The 14,961-nt window shown below is 41.0% G+C and overlaps 1 long non-coding RNA gene across 7 annotated transcripts in view; it reads left to right on the top strand.

Annotated features, from left to right (window-relative positions):
• LOC308605206 overlaps positions 1 to 14,682 on the top strand; it is a 31,184-nt gene extending 16,502 nt beyond the window's left edge. For 5 of the 7 annotated variants that reach the window (XR_014013643.1, XR_014013644.1, XR_014013645.1 and 2 more), the window contains one exon: positions 629 to 805. This is a non-coding gene — a long non-coding RNA (uncharacterized lncRNA). Of the gene's footprint in view, positions 1 to 628; positions 832 to 1,903; positions 3,911 to 4,508; positions 4,600 to 14,546 lie in introns of those variants that run through there. The other 2 variants (XR_014013641.1, XR_014013642.1) reach the window with 2 other exon arrangements.
• Positions 14,683 to 14,961: the final 279 nt, after the last annotated feature.

The following is a 14,961-nucleotide window of genomic DNA, read 5'->3' as shown; positions in this document are numbered from 1 at the left end:
TCCTTTCCCCATCACGCAGACATACTCTCCCAGAATCTAAAGAGCTGGGCTACTTTACTACAAAAATTCAAATATACTTGAAAAGCTTGTTTCTCTACTTTGAACACTGCTGGGTTTTTACCTCATTCAGTGTAAGGAATCCCACTTGAGGTTCTACACAGAAAGAGAAGTTCCGATGGTCATGGCAGTCACCGTAGACTCAGTCATGTTTCTGTAATGAAGATATGAAGCTGCAGTCTGGCTTGGGGTTTGAGAGCTGGTCCTATAGTTGACAAGATTACCTCCCCGATTCTCCAGGCCCACCCACCTCATGATCCCTGATCGACAGAGCCCAGGCTTCTTAATGGGTCAGAGTGTCATACACATCTTTAAACAATCAAAATGGTCATATCTTAAAATAGGAGAAACAGCAGCCCAGCCGAACACTCCCCAAGCAACCATCTCTGTCCTGAGGAGGGTTGCAGCTTGACCTGCTGGGGAAGAGAATGGCTGCCAGTGGGGTGTTTGGATTTCCTTCTATTTCCACTATGTCCTGGTCATTAAAATGGGGGATCTCCGCAGAGTTAAAGGTTATTTTACACAGGAAGCAGATTCAGTATTAGTACAACAAATGTCTTCCTTTCTCCAGCCATGGAAGAACTCCACTCAGAGGGAGTCGCAGTAACAGCATCAGCCCTTTCCGCTTGGATACCAATAAGTCCTGCACTTCAAAATTGCTGACCTAAAAAGGATACTTGAGAAGGAGCATGTCTTTTTTTTTTTCTTTTAAAGAAGGCAACACCAGAAGCAGTCTAACTTCCTTGTTCACTTAGATGCATGCAAAAAAGAAAAGTGAGTCACTCTGAGTTTCTAACTTTAGTATATAGAAACAAAGCACTGAATCATAAAACTTGTCAGGGAAGACCTAGATATAGTTTTATCTAGGTAATGTTCATATTGACAGAGTCTGAAATTCTATTTTTGTGGTAGAGTTATGGAATTGGGGCTACAAGTGTCTACTCACCAATAATTTGCAGATCAGGATGTGACTATAAAAAACTTTCCAATAAAGATATGGCAGGGCCATCTCATAGCACAGTCTACCTTCACTGAGTCAGCCATACTCAGGCCAAAGCTTTTCCGAATCCAGAATTGCAAAGGAACTATGAAATCAACTTTAGGAAAAGCATCGTAGACTTAGTCCAAATATTAAAGTTAATCATGCTGTGGATGAAAGGAAGGGTTTTAAAAAATCACTTATTCAGTCAGTTGGAAACTAAGTAGAAACCTATGTATGATACATATTTAATAGATAGGATCCAAGCTCAAGTCTTTCTGCAAACCAAAAACAACTCTCTTGGAACCCTGATCTAACAGAATTAGTCTACCCCAAATAATTTATCCTATTTCCTCCCTTTTAAAATAACTAGTCCCCTGCCCTGTCTTCAATACTTTTAAAACTTATTATCTCTCATAGATATGAACTACCTTTCCAGCTGTTCTGATGGGTTTGTAATTACAAACTGTCAATCAGCAATCACAAACAATTACTAATAACAATACCATGAAATAATTTTTAAAACAACAATAACAACCGAGCTTCCTGACTTCACCATTCTGCCATAATGCCCATTAAAGTAAACTAAGCAAAACAAAGTAATCTGCTGATTCATTGCATTCCTAAACCATGATTTGGGGAGTATCTGGTGTTTGGAATATTTGCATTACTGCTCTGCCAACCATGAGAGGGTTTTTTTGTTTGTTTGTTTTCTGTAAGATTTCCCAGAGTCATGGGATATTTATCACACTGCAGTTAAATTCAGTCCCAGGTAGGGTTCTGAAGAATGATTGGACCAGCAAAACCCTCTTCAGTATGAATGTTCTGTCATGTCTGCATTTGTCGGGGTCACTCTCTTTGCTGCAGGACCTTCTTCCTTCTTCCACCCCTTGCAGCATGAGGCTGTGGACTGCCCCCTGAGGAGCACTCTACTAAGAACTTCCAGATCGTTCCGTGAGACTATAGCAGAAAGGAACCAAGGTGAAAAGAGAGGTGGTATGGGATTTCCCTCAACTACTGCCTAACGTCTTTTAGGCTTCTTGTAAGTGATTTAGGGTCTTGGACACGACCCTAAATCACTTACAGGTGATTATAACAACAGTATTATAACAACAGTTACCACAGAATGCCAGGCCCTGTGCTGAGCCCCCGACCTATGTTCAAACCTTGCAAGTTCATTCCTATTAACATTTGCCATTTTGCAAATGAGCAAATGACGGCTTAGAAAACTTCATTGCCCAGATCTCGTAAGCCAGTGACAGAATCAGTTTGTCAAGCTCTAGAGCTCAAGCTCTTAGCATTTTGCTATACTTCCTGGGTAGAAAATTCAGCCACAATGCCATAAAAAAACAGAAATCACAATCTAGCCACATGCAAAATAAATATTAGTTGAAAGCTTTCATAAAAAATAGCAAGCATATTTTGAAGCTCTTTGGAGAGGACACATAGGAGATAAATGAAAAGAACTGTCCTTTCTCTTTGAGTAGTGTTTTTGCAGCATTTGGTAGGGCTCACCTGACAGCTGCAGATTGGAAACAGCCTGATATTGCACCATCTAAAGTTGCTTCAGGGCTTCCCCGGTGGCGCAGTGGTTGAGAGTCCGCCTGCCGATGCAGAGAACGCAGGTTCATGCCCCGGTCCGGGAAGATCCCACATGCCGCAGAGCGGCTGGGCCCGTGAGCCATGGCCGCTGAGCCTGCGCGTCCCGAGCCTGTGCTTCGCAACGGGAGAGGCCACAACAGTGAGAGGCCCACGTACCACAAAAAAAAAAATAAATAAATAATCAGCTTCAGCTGATTACAATGGCTTCATAAAAGTAGGGTCCACCGTTATACAAACTCATCTCTTACCGGCCACCACCAATTGAACTGAGAGTGTATTTCCATCTTATCCTATACTGACATGTCAGTCCATAAGTGACTTAACTAGTATTACTGACTTAAAGAAAACCCAGATCTGTAGGTACTTGGGGAAAAGGGGCTTTCATGCTCTAAAAGCCCATTTCTTCCCTTCTTTATTAAAGGTAGCATCAAATCAGCACAACATGAGAGGTGCATTGAACTTGGAAGCAGCTGCATTCCATGATGGATACAGAAGCCCATTCAATTAATTCCTACTCAGTGCTGCACTGATTACATATTGCCCATACACAAAATAAAGGAAAGCCCAAAGTATTCTCTCCCCCATAATTTTAAATAAGATTGAAAGACGTGCCCCCAAAATGCCATTGACTTGATTCATGTACTGCCTTCAATCAAATCTCAGCATTCCATTCTAAACACGAAGTATATATTTTTAGCGTCAATAAGTAAATTTTCCAGCTCTGTGAATGTGAGGGGTGGGAAGTGTTTATCTTGTTGGGGTCGGGCAATGGAGACTTCTCCTAGCCTCCTTCAAGTAGCCACCAAATCCCTTAAAGTGAAAGTACTTGTTACTTGTCTTTAGCAAATAGAACAAACAACAATCCTTTGATCTTTAGGAAGCTCTTTCTTGTTAAGGTAACATTCTGTCTGACTTTTATGTTTCAGCATTCATTGTATATTTAATTATTTTTAAAAGTTTTGTTTTAAACGATTACACTTTTTCCTAACTTAAGATAAACACGGTCATGCTTTGTTAAAGATTAAAAATAAATCTCACACGAAACTGCAAAATTGGCAAAGATAATACCACATGGGGTTGGTATGTTCCAAAACACTATTCTCAGGGGGCCCCTCTAAACACACTGAATTAGAATTCTTGTTCTGTAAATTTTCAGGAAGCCCCTGACTCTAACCCACCCTTTCCTGAAACTGGTGAAAGTATGAAAAAAAAATTACCACTGAAGTGAAAAAGGAAGACTCTCAACACATCAGGGAGGCATGTTTTGTCTTTTTTTAGATTGTTACTGTGTTCAAAAATATCTTGATGCTAACCTTGTAGTAGCTTTCGGACAAGGAACACACAGGGATAGCAATGATAAAAACGGGTGTTTGGGCCTCCCTGGTGGCGCAGTGGTTGAGAGTCCGCCTGCCGATGCAGGGGATACGGGTTCGTGCCCCGGTCTGGGAGGATCCCATATGCCGCGGAGCGGCTGGGCCCGTGGGCCGTGGCCGCTGGGCCTGCGCGTCCGGAGCCTGTGCTCCGCAACGGGAGAGGCCACAACAGTGAGAGGCCCGCATACCACAAAAAGAAAAAAAAAAAAAAAAAAAAAAAAAAAAACGGGTGTTTACATCGCTCAGTAAATATGTTATCAAATAACTGCTTTTAATTCGATTTGAGAATAATTACTAGATCTTATTGCACTGGAAACATCACCTTATTCCAACCTATTCGAGTTTGATTGTAACCTTTTATAAATAAGGGTTCCCTTTTGGAAATATCGAAATAGAGATAGAGACAGGTTTTCCTTGGTGCCTCATTTTTCAGGCTTATTCCGCAGAATCTTTGTTCACTTGCTCTTGCATTTTATTCTTTCCTTCTATTCCAATAGGTTTCTTCTTTTTGCCGTTGGGAGAGTTGTCTCCACTCATGGATTTGGGACTGGGATGTCTGAAATATTAATGCAGTTCTTGGAGTAGACGGTAGGTGGCGATGAAAAGCCATGCCTCTCAGCCAGCCATCCTCTGGCAGTCCCAAATCAGAAGTGTGAGAAGTCTGATGTAATGGGGCAGGGGAGAGAGAGACAGATGGGAACCAAAAAACCTGGGTGTCTACTCCTCCCTTAGACACCCACTTTTATGACTAGGATCCAGCTTCCTTACTTTCAAATGGAAAACTATTCTACCCCAAGTGAAATTAAATATTCAGACCCAATGAACACTTTGCAGAAGGGTTTTTACTTACTCAGTGCCCATGATGTTACAACTTCTAATATGCCAATACCGTTTGCTAAAACTAAACAAAGATGTACACATGTGAATTCAATAAAGTATAAAAAGTGGATTTTTTTTTAAGTTTAGAATTACAGGAGTCATTTACAGATCTATCCTAGCCTCAGATTCATGGAAGGAAATATTTTCCATAGGGAATCATGAAATAAAAAGATTTTCTAGGGTTTCTCTAAGAGAACAGTTAGGAAATGAATTGCCCGAAGTTGTCAAGCAGAGCTAGAACTATGGTACTTAGCTCGGAGTGGAATGCGGTAGGCCATTGGAAAGGAATGTGATCTGGGTTTGCTGGAATGAAGTGGGGTTTATTAGTTTTTCTTTCCCAGGACCAAAAATTGACAATTGGATGGCCTAAATGAAATTGTTGCTATTTGGACAGGGTTGTGGGAATTAGGAGAAAGACTTAGAAAGCTGCAGGTTCAGGCATATTATAACTCTGGCATTGGGTCACTGAAGTCTGAAAAGCAGAGCTAAAAGCAAATTAATTCCAGGTTAAATCTTCATAAAAACTGGAATTATATAATCTTGGAATTAGAGATAATGTGTTCTGACCTCTCTCCCAAAGCAACTATCCCCAGAAGAATGTCTTTGAAAGGTGACCTTCTAGGCATTTTCTGGAACACTTTGAAGAAAGGGCTCTAGCAACTTTTCAGAATACCCCATTCCATTCCTAAACCCCGATTTCAGCACTTCTTGAACCACGGTGAGGAACCTAGAACGCACAGACATATTTTTGGAGGTCTAAGTGTTCTAAACAAGATCTGCAAATTGTTGTTTTATTTGGACAACAATTGAAAGAGAATTAATATGTAAACATGCCACCGTGACCACTTTTTTCTCATTAGTAAACTTTCTGTTTATGAGCTGCTTTAGGTTTACAGAGAAACTGAGTGAAAAGTTTAGACATACCTCATACCCCCTAACCCCTCCACCTCCAATTTCCCTATGATTAATATCTTACATCAGTGTAGCATGTTTGTTACAGTTGATGAGCCAATATCAATACATTATTATTAATTAAAGTCCATACTTTAGTGCTAGGATTCATTTTTTGTGTTGTGCTTTCTAGGGATTTTACTTTTTAAATTTATTTTATTGAAGTATAGTTGATTTACAATGTTGTGTTAACTTCCGCTGTACAGTAAAGTGATTCAGTTATATATATACATTCTTTTTCATATCCTTTTCCATTATGGCTTATCATAGGATATTGAATATAGTTCCCTGTGCTGTACAGTAAGACCTTGTTGTTTATCTACTCTCTGTATAGTAGTTTGCATCTGCTAATCCCAAACTCCTAATCCATCCCTCCCTTACCCCTAGGGGTTTTGACAAATGCAATGACCACTTTTTATCTGAGGACCACCAGAGGTATTTTCAATCATACTGTTGTTTCTGTGTTATGGGACTAGTTCTACTTTAATTGTTTGGGATGAATAAGTAAAGAACAGAGCTGGACTGACAGGCAACGAATGATGTTACTTTTAGTGAAGGAAAGTGACATCATCGTATGCCTCATAAATGAAGGTTTGTCTGTGGTTCAGAAAAGGAAATGTGTTTGGTCTGAGTTATCACAAAGTATGCAGCGGTCTACACCTCCCCAAGGCAAAAGCCATCATGGGTACCATATTCATGTCCTGAAGGGTGATTTTGTTTCGGCAAATGATATCATCTCTCACATTAAAATAAGGCTATTTCAATATTGTTGATATTGTAGTTTGTTTGCACTTAATTTATATATTTGTAAATGTAGTTTGTTAATTTAATTTCCACATTTGTATAACTGTAGGCATAAGGACTTACACCTAGTTGTATGCCCCATAATTAAGAAAGACTATAGAGAAAATACTTGCAAATGATCTAATAAAAGGTTAATATCCAAAATATATAAACAGCTCATACATACAACTCAATATCCAAAAAAAACAAACAACCCAATTAAAAAGTGGGCAGAAGAACCGTATAAACATTTTTCCAAAGAAGACATACAGATGGCCAACAACCACATGAAAAGATGCTCAATATCGCTAATCATCAAAGAAATGCAAATCAAAACCTCCACGAGGTACCACCTCACACCTGTCAGAATGGCCATCATCAAAAAAACACAAATAAAAACCGTTGGCAACCATGTGGAGAAAAGGAAACACTTGTACATTGTGGTGGGAATGTAAATTGGAGCAGCCACTATGGAAAATTATATGGAGGGTCCTCAAAAAACTAAAAACAGAGCTACTATATGATCCAGCGATTTCACTCCTGGGTATACGTTTGAAGAAGATGAAAACACTAATCTGAAAAGATATGTGCACCCCATTGTTCACAGTAGCATTATTTACAATAGCCAAGATATGGAAGCCACCTAAGTGTCCCTCAACAGACGAATGAAGATGTGGTATGTATGTATATACAATGGAATGTTACTCAGCCTTTAAAAAGAAAAAAAGAATGAAATTCTGCCATTTGCAACAATGTGGATGGACCTAGAGAGTATTATGTTTAGTGAAGTAAGTCAGACAGAGAAAGAAAAATGCTCTGTTATCACTTATATGTGGAATCTAAAAAATAAAACAAACAAATGTATATAACAAAACAGAAACAGACTCACAGATCTAGAGAACGAACTAGTGGTTACCAGTTGGGAGGGTGTGGCAGACAAGATAGGGGCAGGGAATTGAGAGATATAAACTACTCTGTATAAGATAGATACGCAACAAGGGATACGTAGTACAGTACTGAGAAATATAGCCATTGTTTTGTAATAACTTTAAATGGAGTATAATCTATAAAAATACTGAATCACTGTGTTGTATACCCGAAACTAATATAATATTGTAAATCAACTATACTTCAATTTTTAAAAAGTTGTAGAAAAATATTTGTAAACCCTGGGGATTTGCAAGAATATTTTTTCTCTATGAGGGAGTCTGTACGGGAGTCAGGTTTAAGAAACCCCATTCTAAGTGTGAGAAAGTTTTTCCCTATACGGAGTGCAGAACAGCCTCCCTATGTTTTGTGCACACTTATCCTGGTTCTGCCCTCTGATGTCTAATCCTTTACTACACAACAGCCCTCTGAGTATTTAAGAGTAACAACTGCCTGGTTTAAAGCTTCCTCTTTTATATTTTAAGAGCCAGAAACAGAGTAATATAGACTGAATATATGTCTGATCCCTGGAGGGCAAGTTATAACTCCTTCTTGCACTGATTGTATTGAGAGCTGAGGTTAAGATTTGCTTTTCTCATTTACCAGCCCTCTCAAAAGTGAAGGCAAGGTCAGCCTGGCCTGATTTGTTCTTTGTGAATTTGTGATGGTTCTTGGGGCTTCTCCCTGGGCTTCTCAGAATGTTCTAGGTCATGTCCAGAGTGGATTAAGCTATAGGGTTAGAGTTTCTGTGATACAGCCTTCTCCCATTTGAACACTGAGGCAATGTTTTCCTATAACCAGTGTTCTGGCCACTCTGTCATTCTATGTGATTTCTCAAAGAGAACTCAGAATGGTTCTTCAAGTAAAAACTCAAGTCATTTTTTTCCCAGGACTGTATTTCTATTAACCTGGACCTAGATGAAGGATGTGGTACTTGCTGGAGGGCCCAATATCACTGACAACTGACAATTAGAAAGTTACTGCCTGAGTCTTTGATGCTCCAGCTCAAGTTGCTACTTTGGAGGTTGGGGTCAAGGTAGGTGGGACCTAAAGGCCCTGTGGAGTTGGTCGCAGTGTTGGCCAGTCGCTAAGACAGAGCATAAGGACTCTGTGAAAAGAGCCCATCCTTCTCCCCTGAAAGATTATGGTGTGCCTTAGGCCAACAAGTGAGAGTCAACAGAAAAACTAAAGAAAAAATACAAGTCAGTGACCTAAAAGGCTGAGAGCAGGTTGGGATGAGGTGTGAGGAAAAGTTTCTCTGAACAGGAAGTTGAAAGATCAGGAAGAGAAGCAGAGCCTGTCCTGAAGTACCACCAATGTGGGTGCTGTGTGTGTGCGTGTGTGTGCGCAAGCACTCGTGTGAGACAAGGGAGGAAATGGAGGGAAAGCAATTCTGCAGGCAGTCTAATCTACACAACCTAACCTCAAAAGGGTAGGAAAAAGAGGAAATTAAACATTCTTACCTGCTACCTTTCAAAAAGGTGATTCTGACTCATGTTTATGATTAATTGTGAGGCCTTTAAGAGAAACTCTGAATTTTGATGATTCAAAGCCAGGAGGTAACTCCTGTGGGAATCACTGGTGATGACGAAGGCGGTACAAGAAAGCCAATGTCTCCACAGGAGAACCTTTGCTCCTTCAGGCATATACTTGGATGGACTCCTGGTTACGTAAAGACAAGCCTGGGTATTCCCCATATGACAAAGGAGCATTGATCTTGGAAGCACGCCTGAGTGAGAGTCTTTGCTCCAACACTTGCTAGCCATGTGACCCTAGGAAATTTACTTAGCTTCTCTGTTGCACAGTTTCCTCCTTGGTAAAATAGGATGGTAATACTATGCTTAGCCCCTAGGGTTGTTTTGAGAAGTAAATGAGTTTAAATATACACAAAGTACCTAAAGGCACGTGGAAAATGTTGTATCATCTATGAATTATTATTTTAACGTGGCCTTTCCTAACCTCAGAGGAAGCTGGGAAAGTGAGTATGTGGCTAAGGAGAAAGGAATTACTGCAAGTGACTCAAACCAAATATAACTTTCCCCTGGGGCTGTGTCAGGACTGATTTCCCTGAGAAGAGGGACTCTCCACCTGGCATTTACATAAAATCAGAGTAGTGTTAGCAAGGAAGAAGGAGGAGGGTGGTATGGCTGTAGGAGAAGCTGCAGACCGTGTCTGCTGCACACCTAGATTTCCAGGTGAAACACAGAGATGCACATGGCCACCCCAAGATGGCAGCCAACCACAGCCAAATCTAGGTCTCTTGTTTCAGTGTTACTTTCTGGTACCAAATGATTTGATAGCTTTGTGCTTCCTAACTATCATGGCCCGGGTACAAAGTGTTGATGTACAAAATTTGTAGACCTTTAGACATTTTGAAGAACAAAGTACAGCTATCATGTGAACACACACCAACAATTCAAGTGTCACTCTAAATAACAGTACATCCGATTCAGAGCACATGTTGCTGGGCTACCTGGTCATGATTCTCTTGGTTGTCTTCATCTGAGGCGTTCTGCTTGGCTTGTTTGACTAGAGAACTTCCAATATCTTTAAGAACACATGTTTCCATCCCCCGGTATACAACTCCAGCTTTTAGAGCTTGGACAGAAATGAGTTAGCTATTTGTTGCCCACTCACTGGTTCCATTTTGAAGCAATGCAAATATCTAATATTAGAGGGATAGTTAGATTATGATTCCATTATGAAATACTGTGCAGAAATTAATCTCATAAGGGTAAAGACTGTGTAACAACAAGGACATGTAGGTAGGTAGGTATTGTAATGAGTGTAAAGTGAACAAATCAGTAGAGCAGACACTCTGGGTCCACCCGTGCCACCAAGCGTTCTCAGTTGTTCTAACCAAGTTCCAGCTGCCAGATTGAGCATCTCTGAATGGGGGGGGGGTCTTTCCCAAGCACCCTCAATTATGGACACACACACAGAAATTAGGAATTAGCTAATTAGAAATTGACTCCCCTTCTCCACCCCCGAGCAGTCCTTAAACAATGGCCGTGGGGAGTCGATGTATAAGTTCCCCAGCTTCAGTACCCCTTTGAGCTGCGTGTTTTGCACTGTGTCCCCAGATTTCCTATGGGGTTAAGCTTCTATCACGTGATTAGGGTGCTCTTTGTCAGCTGCTTTCCCTTCCCTGTGTTGATACCCATGCCCCCCGTGGTGTTGCCTGCACTTCCCAAATAAACTACCTTTGCATGAATACCTCATCTTGGGGTCTGATGCTGGGAAAATCCAAGCAAAGACATGCAGCACAGGGGATTGTAGACACGTCCAAATAAACTACCTTTGCATGAATACCTCGTCTTGGGGTCGGCTGCTGGGAAAATCCAAGCAAAGACATGCAGCATAGGGAAATTTAGACACATCCCTGTTTGGCCCTATAGAGGATGTATATACACACAGGCCAGGATGAAAAGGAAAAACACAACAATAGCAGGAGTTTGAATGAGAATGGTGAGAGTATGTCAGATTTTTTTTCCTTCTATTTTCTAAATTTTCCATAAAGTTGTTATATGAGTATAAACTTTTTCTGTTTTATATTTTTAAGCAACAGTAAAAACATCTGTGTGCCTTAAATCCACATACACAGAAAGGTTGGAAATAGAAGTGAGAAATAACTGTTAAAGAAATGGGTTGCCCACAGAATGGTCTGTTTTAGGACAGCACCGGGTCAGTGAGGTTTCTGGAGCCAGAACGTGACCCTGTAGAAACCAGACCTCAATCTGGTCCACATCAAACATCTACACAAATTCAAGGTTTACACTGTTTAGTGCCCAAAGTACAGCAATGTCTATTTTTTCAAAGAGCAAACTGTATAAACACAAACACATGTTGCATTCATTCCTATTTTTTCTATATTCCAAATAACTAAGCATTTTCTTTGGAAAGTTTCCTCACAAGTAAGTAAAATCATTTCTGTTTAAAAATTGTGATCTACAGTTTATATGATCAGAGCTTCTTTTATTTTACTGAGCTGTTTTCCATGTAAAACCTATTTTTAACCCAAAGAGTTGAATTTAGTTATCTTGCTTCTAGGAACATTATAGCAGGCTGTAGAAATGAACATTTTACTTTATTTTCCTATCATTTTCTACTTTAAAACTTTTGATTAAAAAAAAAAGAAATATACACAGGCATATGCAATTGATTCTATTGTAAAGGGAATTTAGGCTCCAAACCAGGAGCTAAACAGATTGTAGGTGTAAAGCCAAACTATTTGGACACGTAGTCTCTGAGATAAATACTGTACCCAACAATGTCACTTTTTGAAATAGGGAGGAGTGGATAGCTGCTTCATTCAAGAGAGTTAGTGATTTTATTTGAAGGGCTAATTAACTCAACGTACAAGTTTTTCTTCTCCTATAGACAAAGCGAGGGTGGGGTAACTTTCTACCAGTAAAATGAGGGAGGAAAATGTGTTCTGTACCTCCTGTTATCTTTTTCTTATGGGAAGGCTGATAGAGGCTGTAGAATAAAGTGGTGAAAGATGACATGCTTCAGAGCTAGAGAGACCTAGGTTCAAATCCTGGTTCAGCCACTTATTGGCTGGGAGATCTTGGGTAAGTTATTTAACTTCTCTGTGCCTCCATTTCTTCCTCTGTAAAATTGACATTATACCCAAGAGAAACAGCCCTTCATAATAACAAAGAATAGAAAGCAACAGAAATGCCCATCAACAGAAGAATGTATGGAAAAATTACACAGCTGAGAAAATGAATGAACTCCAGCCCCTTGTGAAAAGCATGGATGAACCTAAGGAATGTGATGCTCAGTGGACAAAAGCCTGCCACCCTTCTCATCAAGTCCAAATCTAACTAAAACTAAGCAATCAAGTATTTGGGTATACAGTAGAAAAAAACAAGGAAATGCAAAATTCTGGATAGTGGTTGTGTGTGGGGTGAGAGAATGGGTTGGGAGGAGCACAGAGCACAGAGATGGATGCAAGTTACTGTTCATGTTCTGGTTCTTGGGTTGGATGGAAAGTTCATTGGCAAGTTCATTTTTTTAAATTAAAATATGAATAAAAGACGAGCAGGAGAGGGCCATGCCGGGAACGACAGTGTTCCTTAACCAATTAACCCATTACAATTAACCAATGTTGTGTTAGTGCATCTGAAATCGCAAAAAGAAAGAGAAGAAGTAGACAAAGTACTATCTACTTTTATAGAGTTGTGATAAAAATTAAATGAGAAAATGCATGTCACATGCTTAACATAACTGCCTAGAAAAGAGGACATTTTTAATAGATGATACCTCAAATTGCTAGTTTGTAAAACCATAGTTTTTAGACGATTTCAGAGTTTGGAAATGTCTCATATACTTGGAATGTATCCATTTCAACCGAACAAGATTGATTCTAAGACTGTTCTTGTTGTCAGCTCAGTTCTACATATATTACAGATGAATAGAACCGGTGCTTGAACCTAGCCATTCGTTTTCGAGGGCCTGTGCGATGTGCCAGGTACTGAGTTGGGTCCTGGAGACACTGGTGAGTGTCACAGGTCTAGTCTCTGCTATTGCGGAGTACACAGGGCTGAAGGAGTGAACAAATAATTAGGTGGTTACCGAGGTGATTAGGGCCAGAGGGAGAGGAGCATGCTGTGACCCAGCACTGTTGACCCTCAGGGAAGGTCAGGACAGTGAGGTGCAGGGGGCACAGACTGGCACCAGCCGTGAAGTGTCCCCAGCCCAGCTCCACCTCCCTGGGGGAGCGACCAGGCTCAGGGTTGTCATGAGTGAACGTGAGCCTGAGTCAGGCATTTAGGGAAAATGCCCAGCACACAGTGAATATTATGTTAGTATTATAAATAAAACAAAGCAAGGATATGTACTGACGGGTTCAGCTGCCCACTTCCATTTTTACCCACCACACGCAAATGGGGTTGTCTTACCCATTTGGGCTGCTATAGCAACTACCATCGGCTGGGTGGCTTATAAACAACAGACATTTATTTCTCCCAGTTCTGGAGGCTGAGAAGTCCAAGATCAAGGCAGCAGCAGATTCAGTGTCTGGTGAGAGGCCGCTTTGTGGTTCCTAGCTGGTGCCTTCTTGCTGTGTCTTCACATGGTGGAAGGCAAGGGAGCTTTCCGGGGTATCTTTTATAAGGGCACGAATCCCATTTACAAGGTCCCCACCCTCATGACCTAATCACCTCCCAAAGATCCCACCTCCTAATACCATCACCTTGGGGATTAGGTTTCAACATATGGATTTGCGGGGGTGGATCACAAGCAGCAGGGTCCACCATGCCTTCCTCCTATGGTACTTAGTCACATGGTCATGATTAGTACTGTCACCTTTGACTCCCTTGCACAAAATAACCTGAGAGAACTTAGCTGTTCTTTAACATTCAATGCAAGGAAGTGGTGCCGGGCACCCTCACCTGTGTAAATGTCACATCACCTGGGGGTTTGTAAGCAGAAAGTACTACAGGCCTCCAACTTGACTCCCAGTCCTCAGCCTCATGCTTGAGTCCACAGCAACACTGAGCACACACCCCTTCCTAGCTCCCTGGGCCCAGTGACTCAAGTTTCATTTGTGGCTGTTTATTTGCACATAAGCACAAACATAGGATCACCCCAGAGCCAAAGACCCCAGGGGTCTCTCTATCACCTTCCTTTCTCTCTCCCCACCCCTAAAAGCCAGCAAGAAACAATTTGACAGGGTAAACTTGCTTCACAAACGTGAAAATTGTTGCCTGCTAATGTAAGATCAGCAATACTCTGGATATAAATGACAGGTGTGATTAACGTAATTAGCTTCAGCTTATTCCAGCCAACAAAATGGAAGGAGGCATTTAGCTGTAATTGCTGAGACACTTTTCATTCAACAAGTGCCTCTTAAACATCAGGCGTGCTCATCTAGGCGCAAAGAGGTATTCGCTTTCACTTATCACTTGGAATAGGTACTCATAATAAGCTTATGAGATTACTCATAATAAGCTTTTAGATACATTTCTCTGCTTCTGTGCTACACATAGGTCTCCTATGGGGGAAATGAAGCATTCACGTGGGGAAGATGAATCCTTAATCACAGCAGAATGATGATCCGTGACTCCCTAATTCAACACTAAGAGATTCTACCCTTGGCTTAGAAGTGTAGGGGGATTTGGGACAGGACTGTACTCAGAAAAAGGTAAGAATAAGTTGGGTTTGCTTCTTCTCCGTAATTGTGAAAAAGTGTTAGATGATTGTGAGAATGGGTATAATTTGGGGTGGGGGGAAGCACCCTTCCTATAAAAGGTACAGTAAATGTTCTTCAAGTGAGGAATGATTGAAGTTTAACCCTCTAGCTGCAGGGACGCCCAGCCAGGGCCTTCATACCTGGCAGGATGGGGGCTCCAGGGGCCCGATCTCTTACCCCGAGTCACCCGACCTGGGGCCTGGCAGGGAGCT

Source organism: Mesoplodon bidens (genome assembly GCF_964165515.1).
Source record: "Mesoplodon bidens genome assembly, chromosome: 17".
NCBI lineage: Eukaryota > Metazoa > Chordata > Mammalia > Artiodactyla > Ziphiidae > Mesoplodon > Mesoplodon bidens.
The sequence above is the reverse complement of the archived record's forward strand: the minus strand, read 5'-3'. Positions and strand labels throughout refer to the sequence as shown.